At 40.6% G+C, this 16113-nt stretch overlaps 1 pseudogene; it reads left to right on the top strand.

The window, feature by feature from the left end:
- The first annotated feature begins 2107 nt into the window (after positions 1–2107).
- LOC137049408 (E3 ubiquitin/ISG15 ligase TRIM25-like) lies at positions 2108–15109 on the top strand (annotated as a pseudogene).
- Positions 15110–16113: the final 1004 nt, after the last annotated feature.

The raw sequence follows: 16113 nt of genomic DNA, 5'->3' as shown, positions 1-16113 counted from the left end.
AAGACTTCAGTTCTGTTATAAACTGGGACTGAGTCTTTAAAAACAAATGTAGGAAGAGCCTGAGAGATTTTGTTCATAGAAAGAGACTTAATCACTTTCCAGAATTTCTGTGGTTCATTTAGGTTCTCAGTGGTGACAGAAAAAAAAATATTCAGCCTTTTTAACAAGTGAAGTGCATTTATTTCTAAGTTGTTAGAAAACCGACCAATCAGTGGAAGAATCCGTTTTTCTTGCCTTTTCCATGCTCTGTTACGCTCATATATGGTTACTGCAATTTCTGGTGAAAACCAAGGATTTTCTCGCCCCTTCACTCTGCATTTCCTAAAAGGGGCATGTTTATTTACAATTTTCATAAAACTTTCCTTAAAAAACCTCCAAGCTATCTCCAGTCATGCAGTGTGAACTCCTATCGTCAAACCATCATGCAGTGTGAACACAGCAGTGACTGAATGATACCCCAGATAGTCATGCAGTGTGAAAAGAGCAGTGACCCGACGAGTTTGAAAATCGTGCAGTCTGAGCTAGGCTTTAAAGATATGAATAAGCTGGTGTGTTCCAAAACAATGACACAATTTGCATTTAGGAGATATAAGCATTCAAAACTTACAGTCTTTCACTTCCGCTAAAATGAATCACAAATTTTGATGACATCATCGCAGACTTCACCTTCTCATCAAATCTTCTGTCGAATCAAATGCTCTCTAAAATCTAAAGCCTACACTGCTGAAGTTGTGGCTGAAATCAGTCTGTTGTTAACACATTTATTCATTTTTGCATGGTGAAAAGCACATAGCACACTATATAGGTGCTATAATAGGAAACTATTCAGATTAAGCTTGGGCAGTAATACGTTAATATGGTATACGCGGGATCTAAAAATAGCAACAGTATCAGTTTCAATACCGTCACAAAAAAAAAACCAATGGACTTATATAGGAGATGAGGATTAAATATTAAATATAATTTATTTAATGCCTAAAAAGGAGTATGTGTGGTTGTTGTGAAAGCGTGGAGGAGAAAGATTTGGTCTCGAAAAAGAACAAAACTTCAGCAGTTTGGAAGTATTTCAAGTTTCAACTGAACGAGAAGGGAAAGGCGGTAAATATACAGACAAGACGAAATTTGTGCAATAAAAAGATAGATGGAAATACCTCTAACCTAGGTGGCATACGAAACCACCTTTATATTTTAGTTTTTGAACCGTTGGTTTTGTTATCGAAGCTTCAGTACGTAATGGAACTTCTGCCGCAAATGCACTGCAAATGCTCTAAAGAACGCCGAAGACGAGCAGAGATGAGATATCTACATATCAAAGAGTCTAAAGAGGAAAGTCGATAGCGAAAATTGGGCATACAAAGAAGAATGGAAAGACAACTGTGTTCATCCTACTTGATTTTGTGAATTGTAGTCAGATCAAGTTTATCGCATTGGTTTTGATTTACGTTTATTTTTTAATTTCTTTTATTTTGTAGACATGTTTTGTCATGTAATTACCTTGCCATCATGTCTTGTGCTTCCCTAAGGCTTGTTCGACTTCATGCAGCTGTTTTATAATTTTATATTGCTTTCAGTATTTATTAGAGACATTTATGCTGATCACAACAGCTTACTGTATTTCATTCTTAAATATCAAAGTAATGTATTAAAAATAAAAACACAAATAAAAAGACACACTGACATGCATAGCCTTTCTAATTATTCATGAAAAACTAAGGGCTCACAGTGTTAATGCTTATTTTGCTTAAATTCGATGTACTGAATGTACAGTTTATGAATTTAAAGTTGAATTTATATTTTTACTTGAATGTTACTTATGAATTTCTCACACGTTCACTTTCTAACTTTTTAAGTCTGTGATTATTGCGCCACTTAGCTGTAAAAGGCAGGAAACATATCCCTCAGTAAAAATATTATTTTGGTTTAGAACCATCACACACGCACAATTGCATTGTATATGTTTTGTGCACAATTTTGGGAATACTGGATCACAAAAGAGTTAAAAAAAAACAACACAAAGCCTAGTCACACTGCTTTAAAGACACACCTGTTTTGCACACGACACTCAAGCACAGAACCAGGAAACAGGAATCATTTGAGTTCAGTGAAAGTGAAACTGAAGTGTAGTTAAGCAGTTGTGTGTTTGTGTCTCCGTTTTTATGCAGTAAAATGGCAGAAGCCAAAATTTCTCAGGATGAGTTCATGTGTTCGGTGTGTCTAGATCTCCTAAAGGATCCAGTGACCACTTCCTGTGGACACAGTTACTGTAAGAGCTGTATTACTGACCACTGGAATCAGGAGGATCAGAAGAGTGTCTACAGCTGCCCTCAGTGCAGACAGACCTTCAGTCCAAAACCTACTTTAGCTAAAAACACCATTCTGGCTGAAATGGTGGAGAAACTGGAGAAGCGTAAACGTCCTGCTGACTGTTATGCTGGAGCTGGAGATGGAAATGTGCAGTGTGACGTCTGTACTGGAAGTAAACAAAAAGCCGTCAAGTCCTGTCTGGTGTGTCTGAATTCTTACTGTCAGAATCACCTTGAACAACATGAGAGTTTATTTAAAGTAAAGAGACACAAAGTGACTGAAGCCACTGGACGACTCCAGGAGATGATCTACCAGAAACACGACAAGCTCCTTGAGGTTTTCTGCTGCACTGATCAGACGTGTATATGTGTGCTGTGTATGATGGATGAACATAAAAACCATGACACTGTATCAGCTGCAGCTCAGAGGACAGAGAAACAGGTATGAACTTTAAGAGTCCAGTTGTGCTCATTTACAGGCTCATCATTTTGTTTATGTGGTCTATTAGAATACATTTACATCATTTAATATCTGTTTTCACTCTCTGTGGGAAAGAGGTCTCACGATCTGCTCTGCTCTGACAGCCAGCCCCAGTCTTATGTGCTTAGCATGTGTGTTGGAAATGTAACGCACTTTACCATAAACGGTGATGGAGTGATGCTGGAAGAATTGTCGGTCGGACGGCACAATGACTGCTGTTTTTATATGCTTGTAATTATGATTGACAGGACTGAATGATTAAAGGGGGGGTGAAATGCTGTTTCATGCATACTGATCTTTTTACACTGTTAAAGACATGGAATCCCATACTAAACATAGACAAAGTTTCAAAAGTTAAGGTGGACGTTTGATGGGAGTATTTCTTTGTCAAAAATACTACTTCCGGTTAGTCATAAGTTTCGGCAAGTTTTTTGCGATCATGCGTCCACTTGACGTTAATGGGGGCGGAATTTCCTTGTATGGGCCTTACGGGCAATTCTACCTGAAGAGCGTGAGAGAGAGGGAGAGAGAGAGAGAGAGAGAGAGGGAGAGAGCGAAAGTAACAGGCTACGCCCATCAAAGCGCTGGCTTGTAGGATGCTGGACAGGTGATGTGCACAATTAAAAATGTCACCAAAAAAGTGAGTTTTTGGTTGCCAGACCAAGACAGTCCTGCACAGATTCCCCAAAAACCCCGCGGTAAGGCAACAGTGGATGTAATTTGCTTTTCCGGATCAGCAACTGAGTTGCGCGAATGTTTATATCTGTTCGCTGCATTTCGATGCCGACTGTTTCATAAACAAGGCCCAGTTCGACGCCGGATTTTCCAATCGCCTATTGCTAAAGGATGGAGCAGTCCCAATGTTAGAACCGCAGGCGGTGAGTAAGGGTGCGTTCACACTTGTAGTTCAGTTCGTTTGGTTAGTTTGGTCCGGACCAAAAAACAAAAACAACCATAATAGTCCTAGTCCGCTTAGCGTTCACACGGGCATTTTTAACAGCGCACCTAAAGTTACCGAACCAAAGGCACAGGGAGACGCTCACAACCTGATTGGTCGGCTTATATGACGTAGGAGCTCGTTTACCGAACATTCAAAACAATGCTGTGTGCGGATTACACGCGCGGGCATTTTATGCGTGTACATATGGCATTATTTTTTACTAGAGAACTCATGAAGACCTCATGAAATGTTCACAACATTCAAAACAACGCTGTGTGCTGAATTAAACGCGCTCATTTTATGTGTGTAACACATATGGCATTATTTTTTACCAGAGAACTCATGAAGGGCTCATGAAATGTTCAAAACAACGCTGTGTGCTGGATTAAACGCGATCATTTAATGCGTGTACATGTGGCATTATTTTTACCCGCTGAGAACACATGAAGAGCTCATAAAATGTTCAAAACATTCAAAACAGCAGCAGGATTTCCTCCGTTGTGCAGAAAAGAGTCGGGCGTCTCTTATGCAAAAGAGACGGCCGTTCTGTCGTCTGTACCTGCTAATAATGGGAAACACAGGAACTTTGATGAGAAGAGCCAGGTATGCTTTTTGTGTGTTTTTTCTAGCATTTTCGAAACATGCTCGTCAGACCAAATATTGATGAGGCTCTTCCTCGTTGCTCTACGTTTGCCCTCTAACGTTAAAGTTACTCATTTTGGATAACGTACACCGATCTTTCCGCGTCGTCAAATCAGCTGCATTATGCGTGGCATCTTGTGACATTATACGTCCGGTTTTTGGTCCGTTTACATGTCTTTGGTCCGTGTTGCGTTCATATATCAATCGAACCGCACCAGAGTTCGTTTGGAAGCGGACCGAGACCCATCTTTTTAGCGGTCTCGGTCCGCTTGTTTGGTGCGCACCAGGGTTCGGGTGGCAGCGTTCACATGTTCAAATGAACCGCACTAACCGAGCAACCGCACCAGGGTTCGTTTTAATCGAACCAAACATGACAAGTGTGAACGCACCCTAAGACTGCTTCAAATGTCTGTGTTTTTGCCTATGCTCATCAAGTAGCCCAAACATGATCACGTATAGTTAATTGATCAATGGAGCATGCGATGTGTAGTGCGTGTACATTTGTTTAGCTGGCCACTATATGTGTAACTTTATGTTTGTGTATTGTAAAAGCACTCCAAACAACAATACACAAAGAGTGGGGAAATATGTTGAACTAAATAAGCGCGCTTCTTCATTCAAATGCGCTACTATTCCATGTCTTTCTTTGTAAACACTAACTTAGCCTGCCGTGCAAAACCAGTCCGCTTACTAACGTTACAATTGTCTACACAAACCACGCGTAAACACACACACACACGTGCACAACTGCACTTCCCACATGTACACCTTCAAAGACAAAAATATGACGATATAATTCAAGTATAAATATGTAAATAACACAAGTCGCTAAGCATATTATATAGTTAATGTATAACTTGTACCACATAGAGACATCCTGCTCTAGTCGTTTTTTGCTGCTGCTCCTGTTCAACTGCAGCCTCTGGGTCTGATTCCGGATCATAGATGTATGGCTGTATCTGATTAAAAGCCATATTTTTATTTTGAATAAAGTTTTTTCCCGCTGTTAGGGATGACACAGCTTTACTACGCACTCAACACAATAACAGTGGCTCGCACATGTCATTATTTAGCTCCGCTCACACGATACGCCCCCACCCGCTCAGCTTTTTTCGGAAAGACTCGGAACAGCGCATCTTTCTTATATAATTATAAAAAAAATTAAGACTTTTCGGAGATATGCAGGATGCAATGCTACTCTATAGGTACTCAAAATTGACATGACACTGACTGAAACTGAGTGTTTCACCCCCCCTTTAAGCTCCTCCTGAAACTACATTTATAACTTAATCTATAATATCTGACCTGCATCGAACAGCACGGTTCAGAAAGCAGAAGTTATTAAAGTGCAGAGATTACAACAAAAGATTGAGGTTTTATCAGTGATCTATATAGAGAACTGGAATGCCCAAGATGTCGTAAAAGGTGAAACCACCGCGACGCCATATTGGTATTCCCAAAATTAAAGGAAATTAAATAATTTTTCTGATAAAACATTGCCTAAAGAGACATTGTTTTTAATATCTGAAGTCTCCCTGAACATTCCTACAACACAAACATTCTAAACATTTAAATGGTTATTTGTTTAAAGTCAGAAATACCCCCTGCTTATTAAAAAGGTACATTCATATTAATTATAGTTGTGAACAACAGCTCGTTGAGTGGACGAGACAGCATATATATTACAAAAGTGTGCTTTCTGAAATTGGAACAAAGATTTTTGCCTTGTTTGCTGAAATCGCCTTGTACTGTTGTGTTTATGTATTTATGTTGTGTTGTAGTATTGTTATTATTCATATATTAGGCTAACTGCAAATGTTTAGCAAATTGTCAACAGTATGCATTTCGAAGCAGCTAATAATTGAAATTATGGTTAAATTAATAATTAAATCAACAATATGGCATACATAATTTACTCAAATGGAAACTGTAAATGCCATACATTTTAAGAGTCTGAAATACATGTTGCTCAATCAGGAAATAAAATACCCGAATCAATCAATCAATCAATCAATCAACTTTATTTATATAGCGCTTTTACAATCACGATTGTGTCAAAGCAGCTTCACAGTGTCAAACAGGGTAATATTGCGACAAAATTAGATTTGGCTGTACAGCCGTACTGGAGAAAACAGTGATGTTATCAGCTTATTTTAATTTATCATATAGCGACAATGTTGGCAGATCAGTATTATAGTTTATAGAATTAAATAAGACCTAATTCATATATTTTATTTGTATAATAAGTTGAATAACTTTAATCATATTTTTAGTGTCCCCAACTGAGCAAGCCAAGCCAAAGGCGACAGTGGCAAGGAACCAAAACTCCATCGGGGCATGATGGAGAAAAAAATCACAACTTATTCAGATAATGCTGAATGCTTTATTTCCAAGATTGAAATCAATTTAACAATTTAAATTTTAATGCAATATAGTAAGAGGTTTGTATTAATATTTATTGTATAGTCTATTCAAATAAATGTTTAATATTTCCTCCGTAATTCTATACATAAAGTATACTTTTGTTTGGTCAGTTTCCTTTGTCAACAGTGTGCAGTACACACACCGACATCAGCGATTTTTATATAGGACTCTTACTCTCTGAAAATACCATAAACATTACAGATAACATCTGAAGTAACTATTATGTACATACATATATCAAAGATGAACTCTAGAGCAGTGGAGACGTGTTCTCTGGAGTGAGAAATCACTTTTCTGTCAATCCGATGGATGAGTCTGGGTTTGGCGTTAGCCAAGAGAACGTTGCTTGCTTGACTGCATTGTGCTAAGTGTAAAGTTTTGTGGAGGGGGGATTATGTTGTGGTGTTGTTTTTAAGGGGTTGGGCTTGGCCCCTTAGTTCCAGTGAAAGGAACTCTTAATACTTCAGCATACCAAGCTTTTATTCTCCATTCTTCATTCTCTCTCTTCAAATTTTGTGGGAACATTTTGTGGTTGGCACCTTCCTGTTCCAACATGAACCACTGCACAAAGTGTCGGTCCATAAAGACATGAATGAGCGAGTTTGGTGTGGCGGAACTTGACTGGCCTACAGTGCACAGAGTCCTGACCTCAACCCAATAGAACACCTTTGGGATGAATTAGAGCAGAGACTGAGACAGGTTTTCTTGTCCAACATCAGTGCCTGAGCTCACAAATGCGCTTCTAGAGTAATGGTCAAATATTCCCATAAACACTTCTAAACCTTGTGGAAAGATATCCCAGAAGAGTTGTAGCTGTTGTAGCTGCAAAGGGTGGACCAACTCCACATTAAACCCTTTGGATTAAGAATGGGACGTTAAAGTTCATGTACATATAAAGGCAGGCGTCCCAAAACTTTTGGCAATATAGTGTACCTTGGACGGGATTTTTTTTTAATGAGGAATAGTGTAGCGTGTTCGTTCCCGGAAGAAAACTCAAGACTACAATGGAGGCATTAGCTGTGTCTCATTTCGTTAAATTTCGAAGGCTGCGTCCTCCGGAGGACACATCCTGTGTAGGATGCAGTATACAGAGTGTCCTCAATCAGACTTAAACAAGACGTCCTTCGTAGGACACACAGGCAGAAAGTATCACGTTGCTATGCCAACAAGTTCAGCCACGTTGCGCTCTCACGCCAGTTATATGAATGAAAATTATTTATAACTTGAAAATGACTGGAATGTTTCTTGTCTTGACAGCAATGTACTGTTCTAAACGTTTAAAAAGCACTAAACAGTTGTAATCCTGTTTACCACAACCATCTGTTTGAGGTAATAGAGCTTAAAAAAAAAGAAAGAAAGCTTGAACTACTTAATTTAAACACCACACCTACGCTCGCATGTATATCTGGCGGTGGTGCCGTTTTTTCATATAATATTAAAAAAAATATGACGGTTGTTAACGGAGACGCAAAGAATTGTGGGTTATCTCTAGCCGTGAAGGATACACCTCATGCACACTCCGAAATCCTGTGAAAGAAGGACGCATTCGAAGGTCGCATTTGGGTGTCCTACTCACTTTTTTGAAATGAGACGGCCTTATGACGTATGCACCCTTCGAATGCGACCTCTGGAGGACGCAGCCTTCTGAAATGAGACACAGCTATTGTCACAATTATGTTCTGTTCTGTTCTTTACCTGTGCTCGTTTGTCACTGATTAGTTTATCTCCACCTCCTCCACCTTATAAGTTCCCTCATCCATTCTGTGTATTTATACTCCCCATTCTGTTCAGTCCTTTGTCGGTTATTGTTGATGTTGGTGTCAATGTGAATGCTAGTGTTGGTTGTTATCATCTCTGTAGTGACCATTCTTCGTACTTTTGAAGTAAAATCTGTGTTGAACCCTCATCTCCTGCGTTGTGTATTTACCTCTGCCACAACAACCCTGACAGAATAACTGACCCTCCAAGTGAGTAAAGAAGATGGACTCACCTCTGCTGAAACTCCGTCTCTGTCCAGAGAGCCGGACGTTTTTGGACTACCTGGCCTGGATGATCCGGAGCGAGAGCCTCTTCTCTAAGGCCAGCGAGCTCGAAGTGAGAGGGCCTCTTCCCGAAGGCCAGCGAGGTCCTTCGAGAGCTGAAGGACATGGAGGCCCTGGAGTTGACGCAGGCTAGTCAGTCCAACGCAGAGCCAGGAGCGGACGTAAATCTGATTGATCTGTGGTCCGCGAATCCTTTTCCCACCCTATCATCAGTAGCGTCTTCTTCGCCAGTCCCGTCTGGTAATCTTCTGCCTGTATCCTCGTCTGTCCTCATCCTGTCTCCATCGCTGGCTGTGGCCAGCCCTCTGGATCCGTCGACACCACTGGTGTCATTCAGCTCCTTGGCTCTGCCACCGCCACTCATTCAGTGGGGCTCATGCGCACCTCGGACTTTCCTGCCACCAGCTCAGTTAGAGGTGGAGTCCCTGGCTACACCTCAGGCCTCCAGGCCCATCTCTCCATCTCGGCCGGTCAGCCCGTCACCATCGCCTCGGCTCACCACTCCTTCATCGCCTCCACTGCCCGTCGGCCCAGAAACTCTGCTCCAGGTCACTCGTCACTCCAGGTCTGTCTGCCCTGGCAGTCTGGACTCCGCCCTGGATCCTCCCACTGTCACTGCCACCATGGTACCGGTGCCCGTCTCAGGGTATCCGCGGGGTCTTGAAAAGTCTTAAAAGGTGATAAGACTTTTTAATACTTTATAAGGGTCTTTATTTTCCCAAAATTGATTTATCACAGCTTTATAAAGTCTTAAATTTTGAAAGTATTTTGTTCAAGCTTTGTCAAAAGAGTTTGACTCCAAAAAGTATTTATGAATATATTTCTTTTCATCCCCATAAGTATTAAAAAACAACGGGGCACTCAGTCTGAGATCGGCTCGGAGCGCGCGCGCCAGGGATGGAAATTAGCACTGCCACCAGCCAAATGCGGCTGATTTTGAGCTGTGGCGGGTAAACTCGCTTCACCTACTGAGCTGTTTCACCTCTCTGTAAACTTTGTTCAATGCATGCGAGTGCTGTCGTTTTCTCCGTCATCACTCGCGTGAAGACGTGCTGTGAGACTCGCGCGCGCTGAGAGAAGATCTGACGCTGTGCATCATCAACTTTTTGGCCTTAATTCTAAGCGGTATGTGTGGAGGAAACCAGGCACTGCTCATCACCTGTCCAATACAGTCCCAACAGTGAAGCATGGTACTGCCACCACCATGCTGTGGGGGTGTTTTTTAGCTGCAGGGACAGGACGACTGGTTGTAATCGAGGGAAAAATGAAGACAGGTTTTGTCAGGGTTCTGTCACTTCGGTCTAGCTTGCTCTTGGTTTTGTGACAGAGTCCTGACACTCCTGTATTTTGTCTTGTGTGAGCGCGCAGCTTTGAGCATGCTCGAGCTGTGTGCTCTTCTGTCCTTGTAGTTTTCTGTGTGGGGCGTGGTGTTCGGGTCCTGGCACTTCTGTCTAGTTGGGTTTTGGTTTTGTGTTGGGATTCGGACATTCATGCTCCTCGTGTTTTGTGTTCTGTTGTGAGTGCACAGAATGAGCATTTGCTCATTCTTGTGCACTGTCTTGTCATGTGAGTGTGCGCGTGTGTTTTGTGTTGTGTAACATGCAGCTGGTGTTTCACTTGCTGCATGCTTTCATGTTGTCATGTTTCATGTGAACATGCAGTTTATGAGTCTTCATTAGCTGCATGTTCATGTCACGTTTGGTGTGAGCACATGTTCATGTGTTTCTTTGTCCCATGTGCTCTCGTCAAATGTCTACCCCACCCACCTTGTTTCCTGATTATTGGTTCATTTGCCCGACCTGTCTTCTCTCGTTACCCTCGTTTGTTTGCTCCCAATTTAATCTCCTTGTGTTTGCAGTTATGTGCTGGATCGTCCTCAAACATTCCTTGTGTTGTCCTGCTCGTCAAGTCAAGCCAAGAGAAGTCAAGTCTTGTTTTTCCCCCTCGGGGTTGTTTTGTTTGTCTTGTTTTATTTTATTTAATAAACCTCCTGATTGCTCATTCCTGCATTTGAGTCCTCTTTCAGTGTAACCTGACAGGTTTTTCTGTCAATATGGGATGATGTGTGTTCATTAATGAGAAAACAAATGAGCTTAAAATATTTTGGCAAATGGCTGCAATATAACAGAGTGAACATTTTAAGGGGGTCTGAATACTTTCCGTACCCACTGTATATGTCTGAAGCCTCTACCCAATTGTAGTTTTCCTCTCCATATTAGGAACGTTTACCACTTTTTATACTTTGAGTGTGCTCTTTTCTTTCACATGCATCTTAAATATCAAAAGCTGTTCTGTATTCAATCCAATATAACAGCTGCTCTGTTAAATAAAGAAGCATTTGACACAATGTACAATGTAGCATGTGAACCTTGATTTCTTCTTTCCCTGTTACTGAATCTCTAAGCCAGGGATTCCCAAAGTACGCGAGCTGCCACCAGGGGGTGTGCGAGAGGAAAAATGTAATGGCGGTCTGTTTTTTTAATGAGATTTTCCATACAACAAAAAAAAGACAAGATGATCGCGGAAGATTTGGTTTCAAAGTGAAATGCAAAAGTGCCTATTTAAGTGAGTTTGTCATTGTGCGATGTTGTGTTTTTCATTAAGAATAATAGGCTAATGAACCCACAGTTCAAGCAACCCGCCCCCGAATCGGCGCTAATTCGAAACTAAAATCAGCTTGGCTGCACAGAGTGCGCACTTACTGACGAGCTGTCATTCACAGTGTGCGCGCACTGGCGCGGTTTCAGTTCATGGAAGCTTAACTTTCATAGGAATTCATTGAAAGTACTCGCTTTGCTCCGCTCCGTTATTAATGTCGGAGCAGCTGTGTGCATATGTTCCTTTCAGTTAGATAGAATTAGTGATTTAAAAGCCCAGTCGGTGATGCTGGTGTCAACACGTTAATTAACCGGTGGTAATTTCCACACTGTCACATCTCTATGCGTGCCAACTCGTTTCATTCATTCCATATTATATATATTATAAACATGGCTGAAATCAGGGAAACAGTCAAGTGGGACTTTGTTATTGTCATTCGTGTTCTGGTTATTTGCGCATGATTAAACATGAGTCTTTATATGGCGATAAAACAAAGCTTTGTTGGTTTTTTGTTTCGTTTTTTTTTTTAAGTGGGTATTGGGGGTGCGCCAACCCGTTCGGGACATAGAAGGGGGTGCGCAGGTAAAAAAGTTTGGGAACCGCTGCTCTAAGCATTTCGAAGTAAGAAATACAGAATAAGCATGTTAATACAAATTTCTTCCACAAAAGTCAATAGGGTCTAAAAGTTTCAATCTTCAAAAAGGACATTAAGGTAGCATAAAGAAAATCCATAAAAAATCCAAGTCTTCTGAAGCGAAGAAAAATTATGAAATAATCTTAAACCTCTCAGTCTCACCACTTCACTGATACTGGATTAATATGTTAACTAGAAATTTTATGTGATGTTTCTTGTGTTATTGGTTTTTAATTTAGCACCAGCTGAAGGAGACGCAGAGGTTGTTCCAGCAGAGAATCGGGTAGAGAGAGAAAGATCTTCAGCAGTTGAGAGAGGCTTTGGAGTCTCATAAGGTGAGTCTGGAGAAGAAGAGAAGTCTCAGTCAGGACTCACTGAAGCCACTGTGTGATTGTGATGTGTGTCCTAACAGCTCTCTGCACAGACAGCAGTGGAGGACAGTGAGAGGATCTTCACTGAGTTCACCCGCTCCATTGAGAGAAGCCGCTCTGAGTCCACACAGCGGATCAGAGATCAGGAAAAGACTGGAGTAAGTCGAGCTGAAGGACGAATGGAGAGAATGGAGCAGGAGATCAATGATCTGAGGAGGAGAGATGCTGAGCTGGAGCAGCTTTCACACACACAGGATCACATCCATTTCCTGCAGGTAACGGAGATCTAGAAGAACAAGAGACTCACAGAGAAACATTTCATAAAAGCCGAAGTGTGGAGGTGATGAGCTTGATTTCTGTTTTATGTAGAGTTTCCAGTCTCTCTCAGCTCCTCCTGAATCTACAGACGTAAATGACAATCCCTTCAGTTCTCTCTCCTCTTTTGATTGCATGAGAGAATCTGTCCGTCAGCTGAAAGACAAATTGGAGGATTTCTGCAAAGAGGAGCTGAAGAAGATCTCTGACAGAGGTAAAGTCCTGGAGATTCATCTGCTATCAGAAATGGTCCTCTATCATCTCATATCATGTAGAAGATCATATTAGAAATGTCTAAAGCAGGGTACACACTGTGAGATTTTGCCCACGATTTGGCCGTCTGAGACAAATTTAGCAAATCCTAAAAGTTTCCTCTGATCCTAGGCTAAAATCTGACGTCTTTGGTCGTTAGTTTGACATGTTCACTGGCAGCCAATTTTACCTCAGACGAAATTCTGGCAGTGTCAGAAGATTTGCCACACAATCCTGCAGTGTGACTTCTCTTACGACAACAGTCAAATATCTCGGTTTTTCAAGACAAACTATGACCAAAACGAGATCTAGAGATTTCTTTGTAGCCAGCTTTTCTTCAGCTCAGTTACCGAATGCGTCATTCATTGATGATATAAAACTCCCGACGAGTTTTCTTGCGCGCATCGACTATTCTGACATTAATGTCAACTGAGATCTTACAGTGTGACATGGCTTACATCTGGGATCATGTTCGTACAGTCTGACAAGCAACATTCACAAAGGATTTTGAAAAATGGCACAGTGTGCAGGACCCATTAGGAACGGATGCAGGGATAATTTTTTCTTGAGATGATAATCAGACTCTTCACGTCTGTTTATTTCCACAGTCACTGTCACCAACACTGTTTCCAGAACCAGGAATGTTTTCCTACAACGTAAGTCACTAAAAAAACCAGCAAAACTCACTGTATACACTCAACATATAGTTGATCTAGCAAATTATGATTTGCATATGATATCTTGGTCAGCTGTGTTAAGAGTTCAGCTACATTTAAAAGATCAGACAGATTCATAATTTCTAATTCTGATGTGTTCTCTCGATTAGATTCTCAACAGTTCACTCTGGACCTAAACACAGTGAATAAACTCCTCTGTCTGTCTGAGAAGAACACAGTTATTACTAACACTGGCACAGAGCAGCCGTATCCTGATCATCCAGACAGATTTGATGTGTGTCGCCAGGTGTTGTGTAAAGAGTGTGTGTGTGGACGCAGTTACTGGGAGATTGAGTGGAGTGGGATTGATGTGTCTATATCGGTGTCATATAAGAGCATCAGCAGGAAGGGACGGAGTGATGAGTGTTGGTTTGGACGTAATGATAAGTCCTGGAGTTTTATCTGCACTTCCTCAAGTTACTCATTCATACACAATAACATAAAGACTGTTCTCCCTGTAAAGCCCATTAGCCGTAGTATAGGAGTGTATGTGGATCCCAGTGCAGGAACTCTGTCCTTCTACAGCGTCTCTGACACAACGAGCCTCATCCACACAGTCCAGACCACATTCACTCAACCGCTCTATCCTGGGTTTAGGGTTTATTATAAATCATCAGTAAAAATTAGTAAGTGTTGATGAATCAGAATAGACTTTAGAGAGATTCTACCCATAATGCTTTGAGGTGCATGATAAATCAGTAACTGTGAGATGTTATAGAGCAGGACTTGACTACACGAATTGCTACTTCGCAACACAAATATTAATCTTTAATTCCCATGCTGTATGCAAATATAACAGAGTTCACGTCAAAGAAAGCAAGATGAGCTTAATTTTATTTATCGTCAGTGTTGTGCAAGTTACTCTGAAAATGTAATTATTGATTTCTTAGGAACCTTAAATGTAATTATTGATTTTTTAAGTAATAGAGTTACTGTTCTGATTACTTTATTTCAAAAGAAATTAGTTACATTACTAGTTGGATTAGTAGACCACCCCATAGACATCATATAGATAGACGCCCTATCGAGCACTACTGCCTATTGGCACGGTTGAGCCGTGGAGCCGCCATCTTGGACCGGTCGCCAGCTCTACTCAGTGTAACTTGTTTGCCGGGTGCAGTGAGCTGTCAGCGCGTTTAATTAATCATATATCACTGAATACCTAACCGATTTTAATGTGGGTTTTTTTGCTGCCAAGGTCATTAATGTAGCTATGATACAGGCTACATGGTTCAGCCTATTTTAATATTCTTACACTTTTATTACTAAAATGCTGGAAAGTATTTACAAGAATAATATTTAATCACCGCTCAAAAGAAAAAGAGGGAAAAAAAGTAAACATTTGAAATGAGCCGTTATTTCCGCTCTTTTAAAATTACTTTTTTTTTAACAGGACATTTAAATAATTAATAATGTCCTATTATTAAATTATTTTTTTAATTCTTTTTATTCCACGCATGACATTTTTCCAGCAGACAATCATTTGACTTACCACGTGAGCAGTGTTCCCAGGTGTAGATGACCACAAAACTCGCTCCTCCACCGGGAATAAATCGTCATCCGAATACACGAGTTTTATCAATGAGGTGGCATGCAAATGTATTTTTACAGACGTCCACATGGGAAACAATTACTGTCTGAATAGGGCTATAGTAGGCTTAACGGTTACATAATATTCTGATATAAGATATAAAGTGACCAGACGTCCAAAATCAAAATATGTGATGTAGGATATAACGTGATTTATAAAAAACACACACTATAAATATGATAAAGAAGCAGAAACAGATAGTTGAAGTAAAATATGATCTTTTAATAAGTTGAAACAATTTATAATGATTTGTGACATCTCTCTCTCTCTCTCTCTCTCTCTCTCTCTCTAAAACACACACTATATATCTGATAAAGTTCCAGCATCAGCCTTTGGGATTGGGATTGTTCTGTTCACCTTCATCTGCAACACAACGACAATTATTATGCTCAGTCAGCAATGTATGTATTAACTTCAGATTGGATTGTGTTGGTAATAGGCACTTAACGTTACCAAACGCTAAAAGTAAGTTTCGTGCATCTAACAAGTGCTTTCGAACATCTTTCTGATCTGAATAGTAACTTATGTGGAAAACACTTGAGTTGAGGGAGATACATAGCTTGGCTAACATTAGCAAGCTACGATTTCAGTACAGTACTATCAAAGATACTTGCTCCTTCTCAATTATCTGGATAGGACAAAATACAACCATTAGTACGATAGCAATGTTAAATCTTAATTGTGAAAAGTAATCCCCCGAGCCCTACCTGCGATGGTCCGCGGATTAGAACAGAAAAATGCTCCACAGTGCTTTGGCATCTTAACTGCTGCTGTGCAACGAAACTAGGAATACGACCGGTTCAA

This window comes from Pseudorasbora parva, chromosome 20 (genome assembly GCF_024679245.1).
Source record: "Pseudorasbora parva isolate DD20220531a chromosome 20, ASM2467924v1, whole genome shotgun sequence".
Classification (NCBI taxonomy): domain Eukaryota; kingdom Metazoa; phylum Chordata; class Actinopteri; order Cypriniformes; family Gobionidae; genus Pseudorasbora; species Pseudorasbora parva.
The sequence above is the reverse complement of the archived record's forward strand: the minus strand, read 5'-3'. Positions and strand labels throughout refer to the sequence as shown.